At 39.9% G+C, this 16585-nt stretch overlaps 1 protein-coding gene across 14 annotated transcripts in view; it reads left to right on the top strand.

Moving 5' to 3' along the window:
- LOC133568015 (band 4.1-like protein 3) overlaps positions 1-16585 on the top strand; it is a 168541-nt gene that overhangs the window by 3713 nt on the left and 148243 nt on the right. For 12 of the 14 annotated variants that reach the window (XM_061919706.1, XM_061919693.1, XM_061919705.1 and 9 more), the window contains exon 1: positions 3720-3793. The exons of 1 other annotated variant lie outside the window; for it this stretch is intronic. The gene's annotated coding sequence lies outside the window, so the exon portion shown is untranslated. Of the gene's footprint in view, positions 1-3719; positions 3794-3831; positions 3970-16585 lie in introns of those variants that run through there. One more of the 14 variants, XM_061919695.1, reaches the window with a different exon arrangement.

Raw genomic sequence — 16585 nt, 5'->3', positions numbered from 1 at the left:
CTACACGTTATGATAGTGACACTACACTTTATGATAGTGGCACTAAACTTTATGGTAGTGACACTACACTTTATTAAAGTCAAACTACACTTTATGATAGTGACACTACACATGATACTGACACTACACTTTATGATAGTGACACTACACTTTATGATAGTCACACTATACACTTTATGATAGTGACACTACACTTTATATAGTCACACTACACTTTATGATAATCACACTACACTTTATGACTGCAACACTGCACTTTATGATAGTCACACTAAACATGATAGACTACATTTTATGATAGACATCTATATCATAAAATGTAGATGTCTATCATAAAATGTAGTCTATCATAATGTGTAGTGTTTTATGATAGTGACACTACACTTTACAAATGTCGGACTACACTTTATGATACTCAGACTACACATTATGACAGTCACAATACAGTTTATGATAGTCAAACTATACATTATGATAGTGACTCTACACTTTATGATAGTGACACTACACTTTATGATAGTCAGACTACACATTATGATAGTGACACTACACTTTATGATAGTCACACTACACATTATGATAGTGACACTACACTTTATGATAGTCACACTACACATGATAGTGACACTACATGTTATGATAGTGACAATACACGTTATGATAGTGGCACTAAACTTTATGGTAGTGACACTAAACTTTATTATAGTCAAACTACACTTTATGATAGTGACACTACACATTATGATACTTACACTACACTTTATGATAGTGACACTACACTTTATGATAGTCACACTATACACTTTATGATAGTGACACTACACTTTATATAGTCACACTACACATTATGATAGTGACACTACACTTTATGATAATCAAACTACACTTTATGACAGCAACACTGCACTTTATGATAGTCACACTATACACTTTATGATAGTGACACTACACTTTATATAGTCACACTACACATTATGATAGTGACACTACACTTTATGATAATCACACTACACTTTATGACTGCAACACTGCACTACTGCACTTTATGATAGTCACACTACACATTATGATAGACATCTACACTTTATGATAGTGACACTACACTTTAAAAAAGTCAGACTACACTTTATGATCAGACTACACATTATGATAGTCACAATACACTTTATGATAGTCAAACTATATATTATGATAGTGACTCTACACTTTATGATATTGACACTACACTTTATGATAGTCACACTACACTTTATGATAGTCACACTACACTTTATGATAGTCACACTACACATGATAGTCACACTACACTTTATGATAGTGACACCACACGTTATGATAGTGACACTACACTTCATGATAGTCACACTACACTTTATGATAGCAACACTACACTTTATGATAGTCACACTATACACTTTATGATAGTGACACTACACTTTATATAGTCACACTACACATTATGATAGTGACACTACACTTTATGATAATCACACTACACTTTATGACAGCAACACTACACTTTATGATAGTCACACTACACATTATGATAGACATCTACACTTTATGATAGTGACACTACACTTTAAAAAAGTCGGACTTCACTTTATGATCAGACTACACATTATGATAGTCACAATACACTTTATGATAGTCAAACTATATATTATGATAGTGACTCTACACTTTATGATATTGACACTACACTTTATGATAGTCACACTTTATGATAGTCACACTACACATTATGATAGTGACACTACACTTTATGATAATGACACTACACATGATAGTCACACTACACTTTATGATAGTGACACCACACGTTATGATAGTGACACTACACTTCATGATAGTCACACTACACTTTATGATAGTGACACTACACGTTATGATAGTGACACTACACTATATGATAGTGACACTACACTTAATGATAGTCACACTGCACTTCATGATAGTCACACTGCACTTTATGACAGTGACACTGCACTTTATGATAGTCACACTACACATGATAGTCCAACTACACTTCATGATAGTCACACTACTTTTTATGATAGTCAGACTACACTTTATGATAGTCACACTACATTTTATGATAGTGACAGTACACTTTATGATGGTCACACAACACATTATGGTAGTCACACTGCACATTGTCACCGACGTCCCACTGGGTGTGAGTTTTCCTTGCCCTTATGTGGGCCTACCGAGGATGTTGTAGTGGTTTGTGTTGTGGTTTGTGCAGCCCTTTGAGACACAAATGATTTAGGGCTATATAAGTAAACATTGATTGACTGATTGACTTTATGATAGTCACACTACACTTTATGATAGTCACACGACACCTTATGATAGTCCGACTACACTTCATGATAGTCACACTACTTTTTATGATAGTCACACTACACTTTATGCTAGTCACACTACACTTAATGATAGTGACACTACACTTTATAAAAGTCACACTATACTTAATGATAGTCACACTACACTTTATGATAGTGACGCTACACGTTATGATAGTCACACTACACTTTATGATAGTGACACTACACGTTATGGTCACTACACATGATAGTGACACTACCCTTTATGATAGTCACATTACACTTTATGATAGTGACACTACACTTTATGATAGTCACACTGCACTTTATGACAGTGACACTGCACTTTATGATAGTCACAATACACATTATGATAGTCCGACTACACTTCATGATAGTCACACTACTTTTTATGATGGTCACACTACACTTTATGCTAGTCACACTACACTTTATGATAGTGACGGTACACTTTATGATAGTCACACGACACCTTATGGTAGTCACACGACACCTTATGGTAGTCACACGACACCTTATGGTAGTCACACGACACTTTATGGTAGTCACACTACACTTTATGATAGTCACAATACACATTATGATAGTGACACTACACTTTATGATAGTCACACTATACTTAATGATAACACTAAACTTTACGATAGTCACACTGTACTTGATAACACTACACTTCATGATAGTCACACTACACGTTATCATAGTGACACTACACTTTGTGATAGTCACACTCAACTTTATGATAGTCACGCTACACTTCATGATAGAGACACTACACTTTATGATAGTCACACTCCACATTATAATAGTCACACTACACGTTATGATAGTCACACTACACTTTATCATAGTGACACTACACTCTGTGATAGTCACACTCAACTTTATGATATGGAGATTTACTGTCAGCGTTAAATAAAAGAATAATAATAAAATGTTGACTTATTTTTAACATTTTAATAACTGAGACCCGTTATGGTCCCCGGGACACCTAAAGGTAAAATACATTTTAAAAATCCATATATTTTGTTATGGTTTGAAAATGAAAAGTATTAAAATGGCCCCCGCATGCTTTAATTTTTCCATGTGCGGCCCTTAGTGGAAAAAGTTTGGACACCCCTGCCATACATCATTTATTTCCACAGTTTAACTCTGCTGCCCTCTAGTGGCCTTGAGTATTTATAGTTTGTATATCTTCCACCTTCTCTCATGACCACTAGATGGCACCAACACCGTGCTGATTGTCGCAGCCTCATCAGGGTGGGCGTGCCTTATTGTTGCACCAAAAGGGGGGTGTTTCCAATCAAAAGGGGCGGGGCTAAGGCCAAGGATCGGTTCCTCCTCGCCGAACCTGTCCTGACTTTACAGGTGCCGGGTCCTTTTTCCCTCCGAGGCTCTCCTCCCGGTGTCAGGTCACGCAGGGGAGCAGTTTGAACAGTCAGGTAAACATGTCTCTTTAAGAGAGTTAGCACTTTTTGTTGCACAGTTGGACCCCTTCAAAGTAACTTGTGGTATTTTGATGATAATTTGTGCTTCTGTTGCTTCAACACGGGGGGCGCCCCTCTGCACAATGTGACCGACGACCACCCCCAACCCCTCGGCCGTGGAATGCCAAATGGTGAGTCCTCATTCATTCATTCACGTGAGCAAAATAGACGCCGGTGAACCATGTTAAGGATGCAGTGGATATATTTCAAGTGATGATGTCACAAATTCCATCAGTGAGTTAAAGGGTCAGCAGCCAGGAAGTAAAGTTACACAACTTGCTTGCTCGACCTACACCAGGGGTGTCCAAACTTTTTCCACTGAGGGCCGCACACTGAAAAATCAAAGCACGCCAAGTTGATATTATTTAATTTTCAAAACCAATACAATATACACTTCTTTTTTTTATTTTTTTTGCCTCATTGCGCTGTTGTAGCTGAGATAGGCGCCAGCGCCCCCCCCCCCCCCCACGACCCCAATAGGGAATAAGCAGTAGGAAATGGATGGATCGATATTGTGAAGTGAATTATATTTATATAGCGCTTTTCTCTAGTGACTCAAAGCGTTTTACATAGTGAAACCCAATATCCAAGTTACATTTAAACCAGTGTGGGTGGCACTGGGAGCAGGTGGGTAAAGTGTCTTGCCCAAGGACACAACGGCAGTGACTAGGATGATGGAAGCGGGAATCGAACCTGCAACCCTCAAGTTGCTGGCACGGCCGCTCTACCAACCGAGCTATTTATTGTGAAGTAATTGGATCCCTACTTAGGTCAATAATTCATAGCAAAATTTATTTGAATTTACTATTCTTTTTTTTATTTATTTTTTTTAGCAAAGATCGTTATTAAAATCCACTAAAATCCTTAGGTATCCAAAAGTGCTCCACTCATAAAAAGGTCATGCTTTTTTAAATTGTTTTACTTTTTCATTCAACACTTAAATCTCTATATCAGCTTCAGAAAATATATCGTAATTGCTTTAGTATATTTATTAGGGCTGGGCAACGATTAAAAATGTTAATCGAAGTTAATCACACTATTTCTCTGATTAATCGCGATTAACTGCATTGTATACGCAAAGCCCAATAATGAATTCAAAAGTAGTGTGTAGTGCACCTTTATTGGAATATTCTCCCACATGAACAAAAGCGCCAAAACATTTGTTGTGCAAACACAATTTAAATCAGTCCTTGTTAAACAGTAGCAGTTAAATAGCATATTTGATGAAAATCAACTCCAAAAATGTAAATACAAACATGTAAGCTTATTGCCACTGCCAGGGTATTTAAGTTATCCTGTTTGTTATGGAAAATAAATATAATCTACATACAAATCTCTGAGCCACAATCATAACATCTGAACAGGCAATTTCTGAGGTAACAGCAGAAACATTTTTTTTATCAGGGATCTTATGTCTAAAAAACCTATATTATAGGTAGTGGGCTGTTTTAGGGAATTTTTGATCAAATTATCTGTAGTAGCAATGTTAATTAAAGCTGCAAGCAGCGTTGGTCGGGTCCGCCTTTGGTTGCTCCGCTTTGGCTGCTGCCCCCGCGACTGAAGACCTGGTCTTAGTCAGACCAACATAGAGGTCTTTGTTTCATGTCTCTACGACATTCCTAACAGAAGTTACAAGCAGTTTTGTCTGGAAAAAGGTGACGGCTTTTTACAAAACTTTTATTTTGAAGGGGTAATTGCCAACTTCCTGTTGATTTTAACTGAAAGATGCCACTTATCAAAATATAGGTCTAAGTGAGACCTACATTGAGGTTTTTGTTTCATGTCTGTCCGACATTCCTACCAGAAGTTACAAGCAGTTTTATCTGTTTCCTCTTCCTAGGAGCAGTTTTTTCTGTGTTTTATTCAAAAATTGCAATAGAGCGCAATTTTGAGTTTTAAGGTTTGTTTTTTTCACTAAATCGCAATTTTTGCCAGTCTTGAAGTGTGTGCCAAGTTTGGTGAGTTTTGAAGCATTTTAAGGGGGTCAAATTTCAGTTCAAAGAGGCAAAAATTGACTTATTTGCGAAAATTTTGATTCGAAGGGGTTTTTGCCAACTTCCTGTTGATTTTTGCTATAGAATGCCTATGGCAAAGGACTCCTGTGGAGTCCTTTGCCATAGGCAGGGCGGACCCTAATGTTGTGTTTATTCTGCGTAGTGCACTTAAAATAATTATGAGCATATCTAGGAATTGATATGATGGGAATTTTCCGATCGTTTGCTTGGTGCTTTGATAAACTGAAGGCATCATATACATGGTACTATATTGTGATGTTATGAGCCAGGGAAAAAAAGAACTGCCCTACCCAGCATGCAACAGGAGTGACGAGCATGCGCGGTAGCCCGGTATAGGTTGTGTCGCCATGACGGCATCTTGTATGTTGTGATATGCACGCTCTGAAAGTAAACGTTAAGAACTCAGCCAACACTCCTGGTCTGCATTATTCATAAATAGACAGACAACACATATACTCCGCTGCTTCACAGGCCGCTGGATGTAACCGGCAAAGTATTCACATGCTAGCTAGCACGCCTCATTCAGTCCAAAACGGCCCGATCTATCCACATTCAGAATTGTCTGGCGGTCGTAAGTGATCCCGGAGTGACCACGCTGTAAGCCAGCCATGACATTTGCAGAATTGTCCGGTATTTTTGCCAAATGTTCCATCTTTACCAAGAGCCCCTTGACGCCAGCCGACGCCATCTTGTTAAGAACAGGCGTTAACAAAATAAAAGCATGTAAACAACATACGCAAATGTGCGATAAAATAATTGTCGGCGTAATTAACGCATTAATTTGCCCACTCCTAATAATTATAATAACACTCAATAGGATAATTAGTATTAGTATATAATTAGTAAGTAATTATTCTAATTTTCATATTTTTCATGTTTTTATGTTTGTTGTATTTATGTCCTTTTTGTCCTGAAATCAATCAATAATTTATAGCAACATTGATTTTGATTCATTATTATTTTTTGAGACATTATTTAAAAAATGGTGTTATTAGAGTCAACAATGCAACTTTTTCTCGTTGCATTTCACCTATTTGGTCTTTTATTCCACTTTTTAATGTTTAAAATATATATATTTTAGTATTTTTAGAATGATGTGCTGCGGGCCACAAATGGCCCCCGGGCCACACTTTGGACACCCCTAACCTACACAAAGGATGTGTGTTTTTTTTGTTTTTTTTAATACAGTGATTATTTTACTTTGAACATGGACTAAAGTGTTGAGTATGGGGGTTTTGAGCAGATATGTTTCCTGGCAAATGGGATGTCGGCGCAGCACGTGCTTCCGTTCACCAGAATAGGATGTGAATGAATCAAAGAAGGGATTGTCTTCCCACTCTGGTGGTCAATGTGAATCCACAACAGGCTCCGGACATAAAGTGTTCCACGGTGACCTTCTGTGTGCTTTATGAGGCTGAGTGATGAAGGTGAATGTGCAAAGGCAGAGAGATAAGACCAGAGCAAAGTCCATGAGAGATGTCATGTTTATTGGCCAGCGTGCTGCATCCGGCTTGTTCCTCCTTTTAGTGTTCCTCCCTGGGAAATGTGCTGAGGTAGGACTCCTGAGGTCGCCACGTGATTATTGGGCCTCGGGTTGTCGTAGTATACAAACCGCGTTTCCGTATGAGTTGGGAAGGTGTGTTAGATGTAAATATAAACTAAATACAATGATTTGCAAATCCTTTTCAACCCATATTCAGTTGAATATGCTACAAAGACAACATATTTGATGTTCAAACTCATAACTTTATTTATTTTTTTGCAAATAATAATTAACTTAGAATTTCATGGCTGCAACACGTGCCAAAGTAGTTGGGAAAGGGCATGTTCACCACTGTGTTACATCACCTTTTCTTTTAACAACACTCAATAAATGTTAGGGAACTGCGGAAACTAATTGTTGAAGCTTTGAAAGTGGAATTCTTTCCCATTCTTGCTTTATGTATGGGCGGCATAGCTCGGTTGGTAGAGTGGCCGTGCCAGCAACTTGAGGGTTGCAGGTTCGATTCTCGCTTGTGCCATCCTAGTTACTGCCGTTGTGTCCTTGGGCAAGACACTTTACCCACCTGCTCCCAGTGCCACCCACACTGGTTTAAATGTAACTTAGATATTGGGTTTCACTATGTAAAGCGCTTTGAGTCACTTGAGAAAAGCGCTATATAAATATATTTCACTTCACTTCACACTTATGTAGAGCTTCAGTCGTTCAACAGTCCAGGGTCTCCGCTGTCGTATTTTACTCTTCATAATGCGCCACACATTTTCCATGGGAGACAGGTCTGGACTGCAGGCGGGCCAGGAAAGTACCCGCACTCTTTTACTACGAAACCACACTGTTGTAACACGTGCTGAATGTGGCTTGGCATTGTCATCCTGAAATAAGCAGGGGCGTCCATGAAAAAAGATGGCGCTTAGATGTTGTTCCAAAACCTGTATGTACCTTTCAGCATTAATGGTGCCTTCACAGATGTGTAAGTTACCCATGCCTTGGGCACTAATGCACCCCCATACCATCACAGATGCTGGCTTTTGAACTTTGCGTCGATAACAGTCTGGATGGTTCGCTTCCCCTTTGTTCCCGATGACACGTTGTTGAATATTTCCAAAAGCAATTTGAAATGTGGACTTGTCAGACCACAGAACACTTTTCCAGTTTGCCTCAGTCCATCTTAGATGATCTCGGGCCCAGAGAAGCCAGCTGCGTTTCTGGATGTTGTTGATAAATGGCTTTCGCTATGCATAGTAGAGCTTTAACTTGCACTTACAGATGTAGCGACCAACTGTAGTTACTGAGAGTGGTTTTCTGAAGTGTTCCTGAGCCAATGTGGTGATATCCTTTCGAGATTGATGTCGGTTTTTGATACAGTGCCGTCTGAGGGATCAAAGGTTACGGTCATTCAATGTTGGTTTCCGGCCATGTCGCTTACGTGGAGTGATTTCTCCAGATTCTCTGAACATTTTGATGATATTACGGAGCGTAGATGTTGAAATCCCTAAATTTCTTGCAATGTCACTTTGAGAAAGGTTGTTCTTAAACTGTTTGACTATTTGCTCACGCAGTTGTGGACAAAGGGGTGTACCTCGCCCCATCCTTTCTTGTGAAAGACTGAGCAATTTTTGGGGAAGCTGTTTTTATACCCAATCATGGCACCCACCTGTTCCCAATTAGCCTGCACACCTGTGGGATGCTCCAAATAAGTGTTTGATGAGCATTCGTCAACGTTATTAGTATTTATTGCCACCTTTCCAAACTCCTTTGTCACGTGTTGCTGGCATCAAATTCTAAAGTTAATGATTATTTGCACAAAAAAAAATAAGTTGATCAGTTTGAACATCAAATATATTGTCTTTGTAGCATATTCAACTGAATATGGGTTGAAAAGGATTTGCAAATCATTGTATTCTGTTTATATTTACATCCAACACAATTTCCCAACTCATATGGAAACAGGGTTTGTAGAAGCTGTAGATCTGATCTGGGCAAATTTAGGCCCGGGGGCCACATGCGGCCATAACTTGAGTTGATTTTTTTTTGGAAAACCTTGTTACATTGTTTAATGCATCCAGCAGGGGGCATCACAACAAAATTAGGCATAATAATGTGTTCATTCCACTACTGTATTTATCAGTAGATATCAGATTCGGTGATTAAGAGTTGGTCAATATCGGATATGGGCAAAAAAAGCAATTATCAGACATCTCTAATATATATATGTGTCCATATTTTCTCCCGTCCCTAAAAGACTCATGTAAAAAGATTTAAAGTACATTGTTAATCTTCTGAATTGAGACACGGCGTTTGCACGAGCAAATGTGTATTTGACTGCAGCACAAGCATGTTTTCCCCACGCTGCCCACTGGGACACAGGAAAGCTTATAATTACAGGAAAGGTGCAGGGAATTCCCAACTTTGACTGCAGAGTGATATATTTGCATTAAAAAAGTTTATTATTAGGGTCTGCAGGCCCATGGAAAAGGACTCCACAGTTTTTGTTTCATGTCTCTCTGACATTCCTACCGGAAGTTACAAGCAGTTTTGTCTGTGTTTTCTTCCTAGGAGCAGTATGTCTGTGTTGTATTCCTAGGGGGCGCTAGAGCACAATTGTGAGTTTTGGGGTTCGGATTTTTTATTAGCTCGCAATTGTTGCCAGTCCTGATGTGTGTGCCAAGTTTGGTGAGTTTTGAAGCATTGTAAAGGGGTCAAATTACAGATGAAAGAGGCAAAAATGACACACGTCGGTATAGCAAACCTTCCCAACATATTAAGCAACCAATCCCCCAGAATGAAAATTGCGCTCTAGCGCCCCCTAGGAATAAATTACAGACAAAACTGCATGTAACTTCTGTTAGGATTGTCATAGCGACATGAAACAAAAACTCCTATGTAGGTCTGACTTAGACCCAATTTTCATACACTCACTTCTTTCAGCAAAAAGCTACAGGAATTTGGCAAAAACACCTTCAAAATAAAATTTTCGCAAAAAATGCAATTTTTGCCTCTTTGCGCTGTAATTTGACCCCCTTACAAGGCTTCGAAACTCACCAAACTTGGCACACACATCTGGAATGGCAAAAATTGCGATCTAATGAAAAAAACAAACCCCAAAATCAAAAAATGCGCTCTAGTGCAATTTTTTAATAAAACACAGAAAAAACTGCTCCTAGGAAGAAAACACAAACAAAATTGCTTGTAACTTCCAGTAGGAATGCCGCAAAGACATGAAACAAAAACTTCTATGTAGGTCTCACTTAGACCTACATTTTAATAATTGACAGCCTGCAGAAAAAATCAACAGGAAGTTGGCAATTACCCCTTCAAAATAAAAGTTTTGTGAAAACCCGTCACCTTTTTTTCAAACGAAAACTCCTCCGAGTGCGTTTGTCGTTTCGGCTTCAAACTCGCACAGGAGAGAGTTTTAGGGTCCACAGGCCCATGGAAAAGGACTCCACAGGAGTCCTTCGCCATGGGCCAAGGACCCTATTGAAACTGCTGTGTTTTATTATTATTCCGCACCTACGCGCTGTAATTTGACCCCCTTAACATGCTTCAAAACTCACCAAATTTCACAAACACGTCGGTATAGCAAACCTTCCCAACATATTAAGCAACCAATCCCCCAAAATGAAAATTGCGCTCTAGCGCCTCCTAGGAAAAAATTACAGACAAAACTGCATGTAACTTCTGTTAGGAATGTCATAGCGACATGAAACAAAAACTCCTATGTAGGTCTGACTTAGACCCAATTTTCATACACTCACTTCTTTCAGCAAAAAGCTACAGGAAGTTGGCGAAAACCCCTTCAAAATAACATTTTCGCAAAAAATGCAATTTTTGCCTCTTTGCGCTGTAATTTGACCCCCTTAAAATGCTTCAAGACTCACCAAACTTGGCACACACATCTGGACTGGCAAAAATTGCGATCTAATGAAAAAAACAAACCCCAAAATCAAAAAAATGCGCTCTAGCGCAATTTTTTAATGAAACACAGAAAAAACTGCTCCTAGGAAGAAAACACAAACAAAATTGCTTGTAACTTCCAGTAGGAATGCCGCAAAGACATGAAACAAAAACTTATATGTAGGTCTCACTTAGACCTACATTTTAATAATCGACAGCCTGCAGAAAAAATCAACAGGAAGTTGGCAATTACCCCTTCAAAATAAAAGTTTTGTGAAAACCCGTCACCTTTTTTCAAACGAAAACTCCTCCGAGTGCGTTTGTCGTTTCGGCTTCAAACTCGCACAGGAGAGAGTTTGGACCCTTCTGATTAAAAGTATAGATCAAAGTTTTGATTACTGCTCCGGTTTTGATTTTACGTGCCTTCAAAGAACACCCGCGCACATTTTCCTAAAAAATGTCATTTTTGCCTCTTTCATCTGTAATTTGACCCCTTTACAATGCTTCAAAACTCACCAAACTTGGCACACACATCAGGACTGGCAACAATTGAGAGCTAATAAAAAAACCGAACCCCAAAACTCACAATTGTGCTCTAGCGCCCACTAGGAATACAACACAGACAAACTGCTCATAGGAAGAAAACACAGACAAAACTGCTTGTAACTTCCGATAGGAATGTCAGAGAGACATGAAACAAAAACCACTATGTAGGTCTCACTTAGACCTACATTTTAATAATTAACATACTTTAGCAAAAATCAACAGGAAGTTTGATATTTTCACTTCAATACAACAACTGCATTACTTTCACAATGCATTAGATTCTCAAAATAGTGGCACCAAGGCGTCTTCTACCGCTTATCCGGCCGTGGGTCTCGGGGGCAGCAGCCAAAGGCGGAGCCGACCAACGCTGCTTGCAGCTTTAATTTTTGGTTTGAACTTGTTGTTGTGAGTCTTTACTTTGATAAAAAAAAAAAGAAGCTTATTTTGTCTTCCTGCTCTGCAGTTCAAGGAAGCGTTTTGTCGTTCACTTTGACCTCAAAAGCTTTTAGAGGCTCGACATGTGATGAAGGATATCTCTTGACTATTCATCTGTGGAATTTCAGTCAATAACGCTGCCAGTTCAGGTTGTGATCAATACGTGGAGCTTTAAGGCGCTGTGTAGTTGGGCTTCAGCTCTTGCTGCACAGCATGTTGGACACAATGGCGATTATGATGCAGAAATAAGGAATGCAAAGGTTACAGTAATATACTAATGTCTCTTCATAGTCTCTTCAGTAAAAAAAATAAAATAGGGTCACTCTATGTAAATTTATTAATCATCTTATCCTTTGCTTCCCTTTTTTGCAGGAAATTAGTAAAACCATATAAAAGGCCTACTGAAATGAGATGTTCTTATTTAAACGGGGATAGCAGCTCCATTCTATGTGTCATACTTGGTCATATTTTTGCTGAAAGGATTTAGTAGAGAACATCGTCGATAAAGTTCGCAACTTTTGGTCGCTAATAAAAAAGCCTTGCCCGTATCGCAAGTAGCAGACGATGTGCGCGGGAAGTCACGGGTTGTGGAGCTCCTCACATCTGAACACTGTTTGTCACCTGGCCACACCTGGTGTCAATCAGCCCGCTGCTACTTGAACCTGTCTTCCCATCCAGTCGGGGCTGGATTATTGTCACTTCTGTATCGTCGCTCCTGTCGTGTCGTGTCGTGCCATTGCAGCGTAGCGGTAAGCTATATTTCGGTAGCAGTTTGTAGCTTACTGTCTTTTGTTCACTGCTATCAATTTGTCTTTGTACTACACGTAACGACTTCTGTTTTCCGGCTCGCTACCCGCTAGCTTCCACGATAGCCCCTTTCTTTTTCTAGCTCCCATGCTAGCTCTTTTAGTTTGTTATCCGCCTCATGCGCACTTTTTGTCGTATTCCTTCTGTTTGGTTTTGTCTTAGTGTTTTATTAAACCATGTTTCCTGCCTCCTTCTCTGCATCTTGGGGTTCGTCACAAACAAACTCTGACAATATCGAGTATATCGATATATCGCCAGCTCTAAACCGCAACATGTAAGTGTAAAAAAATACCTAACAACATTATGATTTGTACATTTGGGCTTGTTCTATTTTTAAACAAAGAAAACAATCTAAAGTTGTCCTTATTTCTAAGTTATCGTGCCCTGATTTTACCATTCTGGCCCACTTGGGAGTAGATTTTTCTCTATTGTACCATATGTCCCGGCAAGAAATCTGCGTTCAAAGGACTCCGGCTTATTAGTGATTCCCAAAGCCCAAAAAAAGTCTGCGGGCTATAGAGCTTTTTCATTTCGGGCTCCAGTACTCTGGAATAACCTCCCGGTAACAGTTCGAGATGCCACTACAGTAGAAGCATTTAAGTCTCACCTTAAAACTCATTTGTATACTGTAGCCTTTAAATAGACTCCCTTTTTAGACCAGTTGATCTGCCGTTTCTTTTCTTTTTCTCCTATGTCCCACTCTCCCTTGTGGAGGGGGTCCGGTCCGATCCGTTGGCCATGTACTGCTTGCCTGTGTATCGGCTGGGGACATCTCTGCGCTGCTGATCAGCCTCCGCTTGGGATGGTTTCCTGCTGGCTCCGCTGTGAACGGGACCCTCGCTGCTGTGTTGGATCCGCTTTGGACTGGACTCTCGCGACTGTGTTGGATCCATTATGGATTGAACTTTCACAGTATCATGTTAGACCCGCTCGACATCCATTGCTTTCCTCCTCTCCAAGGTTCTCATAGTCATTATTGTCACCGACGTCCCACTGGGTGTGAGTTTTTCCTTGCCCTTATGTGGGCCTACCTAGGATGTCGTAGTGGTTTGTGCAGCCCTTTGAGACACTAGTGATTTAGGGCTATATAAGTAAACATTGATTGATTGATTGATATGTGGGCCCCCGATCTAAAATGAGTTTGACACCCCTGAGATAGCGTAATTGTGCCTAATGAAGTGATCAACAGGTCATTTCCTGAGTGACATTTAAGATCTTGATGTGTTTCAAATGTAAATGGCAACGTAGTCCTACCTCCACCCCCAAAGTGATGGAGTCAAACACGCGAGCGCTGCAGTGTCTGTGATGCCTTCAGAGGCCGCAGGAGATAACGGCCGTGACGCAATCTTGTTGTGTGGTAAGATAAGCTCGTTGTCGGCCGTGCTATCTTCTCGCAGTGGCCCTGATCACTTGAGAGTGGCGTAGGGCTTGGCCTAATGAGGCCACGTCCATCTTGACAGTGCTCGAGTATTTATAGTGGGAATAAGGATTAGCCTTGGATTTGGATATCTCTTTAAATGTTGAGAGATCACTTTGGCCGGAGAAGGTGTGGGAAATCAAAACTCCCTCGCCCACCATGTACAGTAGTTCACGTGATTCATATTATCCGTAACAGTGATCATGACAGCGTTGTCAGCTCTGCTCACGCCGATCTCGAACCTCAGAATTGTGACAAAACCCCACTGATTGAGAGTGAAGTCGAGCACCACTAGCCAATGAACCAAAAGCTGTGGACTATCTACTCACTGTCCGGTACAGCTCTTAAAGGCCTACTGAAAGCCACTACTAGCGACCACGCAGTCTGATAGTTTATATATCAATGATGAAATATTAACATTGCAACACATGCCAATACGACCGGTTTAGTTTACTAAATTGCAATTTTAAATTTCCCGCGATGTGTCCTGTTGAAAACGTCGCGGAATGATGACGCTTATGTTGACGTGTGCTTGTGACGTTATTGGTTGAGTGGACATTTTCTCCCAGCACCATTCACTGCTAAAAGTCGTCTGCTTTAATCGCATAATTACACAGTAATTTGGACATCTGTTTTACTGAATCTTTTGCAAATTTTTCAATTAATAATGGAGACGTCAAAGAAGAATGCTGTTGGTGGAAAGCGGTGTATTGCAGCTGCCTTTAGCAACCAAAACACAGCCAGTGTTTCTTTGTTTGTTGTGAAGCTTTAATATGGAACAGAGCAGTCAATCAACCAAAAGCTCTGGACTATCTACTCACTGTCCGGTACAGCTCTTAAAGGCCTACTGAAAGCCACTACTAGCGACCACGCAGTCTGATAGTTTATATATCAATGATGAAATATTAACATTGCAACACATGCCAATACGACGTGTATGAAGTTTACTTTTGTACAAACCCCGTTTCCATATGAGTTGGGAAATAGTGTTAGATGTAAATATAAACAGAATACAATGATTTGCAAATCCTTTTCAACCCATATTCAGTTGAATATGCTACAAATACAAGATATTTGATGTTCAAACTGATAAACTTTTTTTTTTTGCAAATAATAACTAAACTTAGAATTTCATGGCTGCAACAGGTGCCAAAGTAGTTGGGAAAGGGCATGTTCACCACTGTGTTACATCACCTTTTCTTTTAACGACACTCAATAAACGTTTGGAAAGTGAGGAAACTAATTGTTGAAGCTTTGAAAGTGGAATTCTTTCCCATTCTTGTTTTATGTAGAGCTTCAGTCGTTCAACAGTCCGGGGTCTCCGCTGTCGTATTTTACGCTTCATAATGCGCCACACATTTTCCATGGGAGACAGGTTTGGACTGCAGGCAGACCAGGAAAGTACCCGCACTCTTTTTTTTTTTACGAAACCACGCTGTTGTAACACGTGGCTTTGCATCGTCTTGCTGAAATAAGCAGGGGCGTCCATGATAACATTGCAGCATATGTTGTTCCAAAACCTGCATGTACCTTTCAGCATTAATGGTGCCTTCACAGATGTGTAAGTTACCCATGCCTTGGGCACTAATGCACCCCCATACCATCACAGATGCTGGCTTTTGAACTTTGCGCCTTTGAACAATCCGAATGGTTATTTTCCTCTTTGTTCCGGAGGACACCAAGTCCACAGATTCCAAATATAATTTAAAATGTGGACTCGTCAGACCACAGAACACTTTTCCACTTTGCATCAGTCCATTTTAGATGAGCTCGGGCCCAGCGAAGCCAGCGGTTCCTTGGTGTTGTTGATAAATAGGTTTTGCTTCGCATAGCAGAGTTTTAACTTGCACCTACAGATTTAGCAACCAACTCTAGTCACTGACTGTGGTTTTATGAAGTGCGCCTGAGCCCTTGTGGTGATATCCTTTACACACTGATGTCTGTTTTTGATGCATTACCGTAATATCGTCGCTTACGTGGAGTGATTTCTCCAGATTCTCTGAACCTTTTGATGATTTTACGGACCGTAGATGGTAAAATCCCTAAATTCCTTGCAATAGCTCGTTGAGAAATGTTGTTCTAAAACTGTTCGACAGTTTGCTTACAAATTGGTGACCCTCGCCCCATCC

This window comes from Nerophis ophidion, linkage group LG14 (genome assembly GCF_033978795.1).
Source record: "Nerophis ophidion isolate RoL-2023_Sa linkage group LG14, RoL_Noph_v1.0, whole genome shotgun sequence".
Classification (NCBI taxonomy): Eukaryota; Metazoa; Chordata; class Actinopteri; order Syngnathiformes; family Syngnathidae; genus Nerophis; species Nerophis ophidion.
This window is presented reverse-complemented; position numbering and strand designations above follow the sequence as displayed.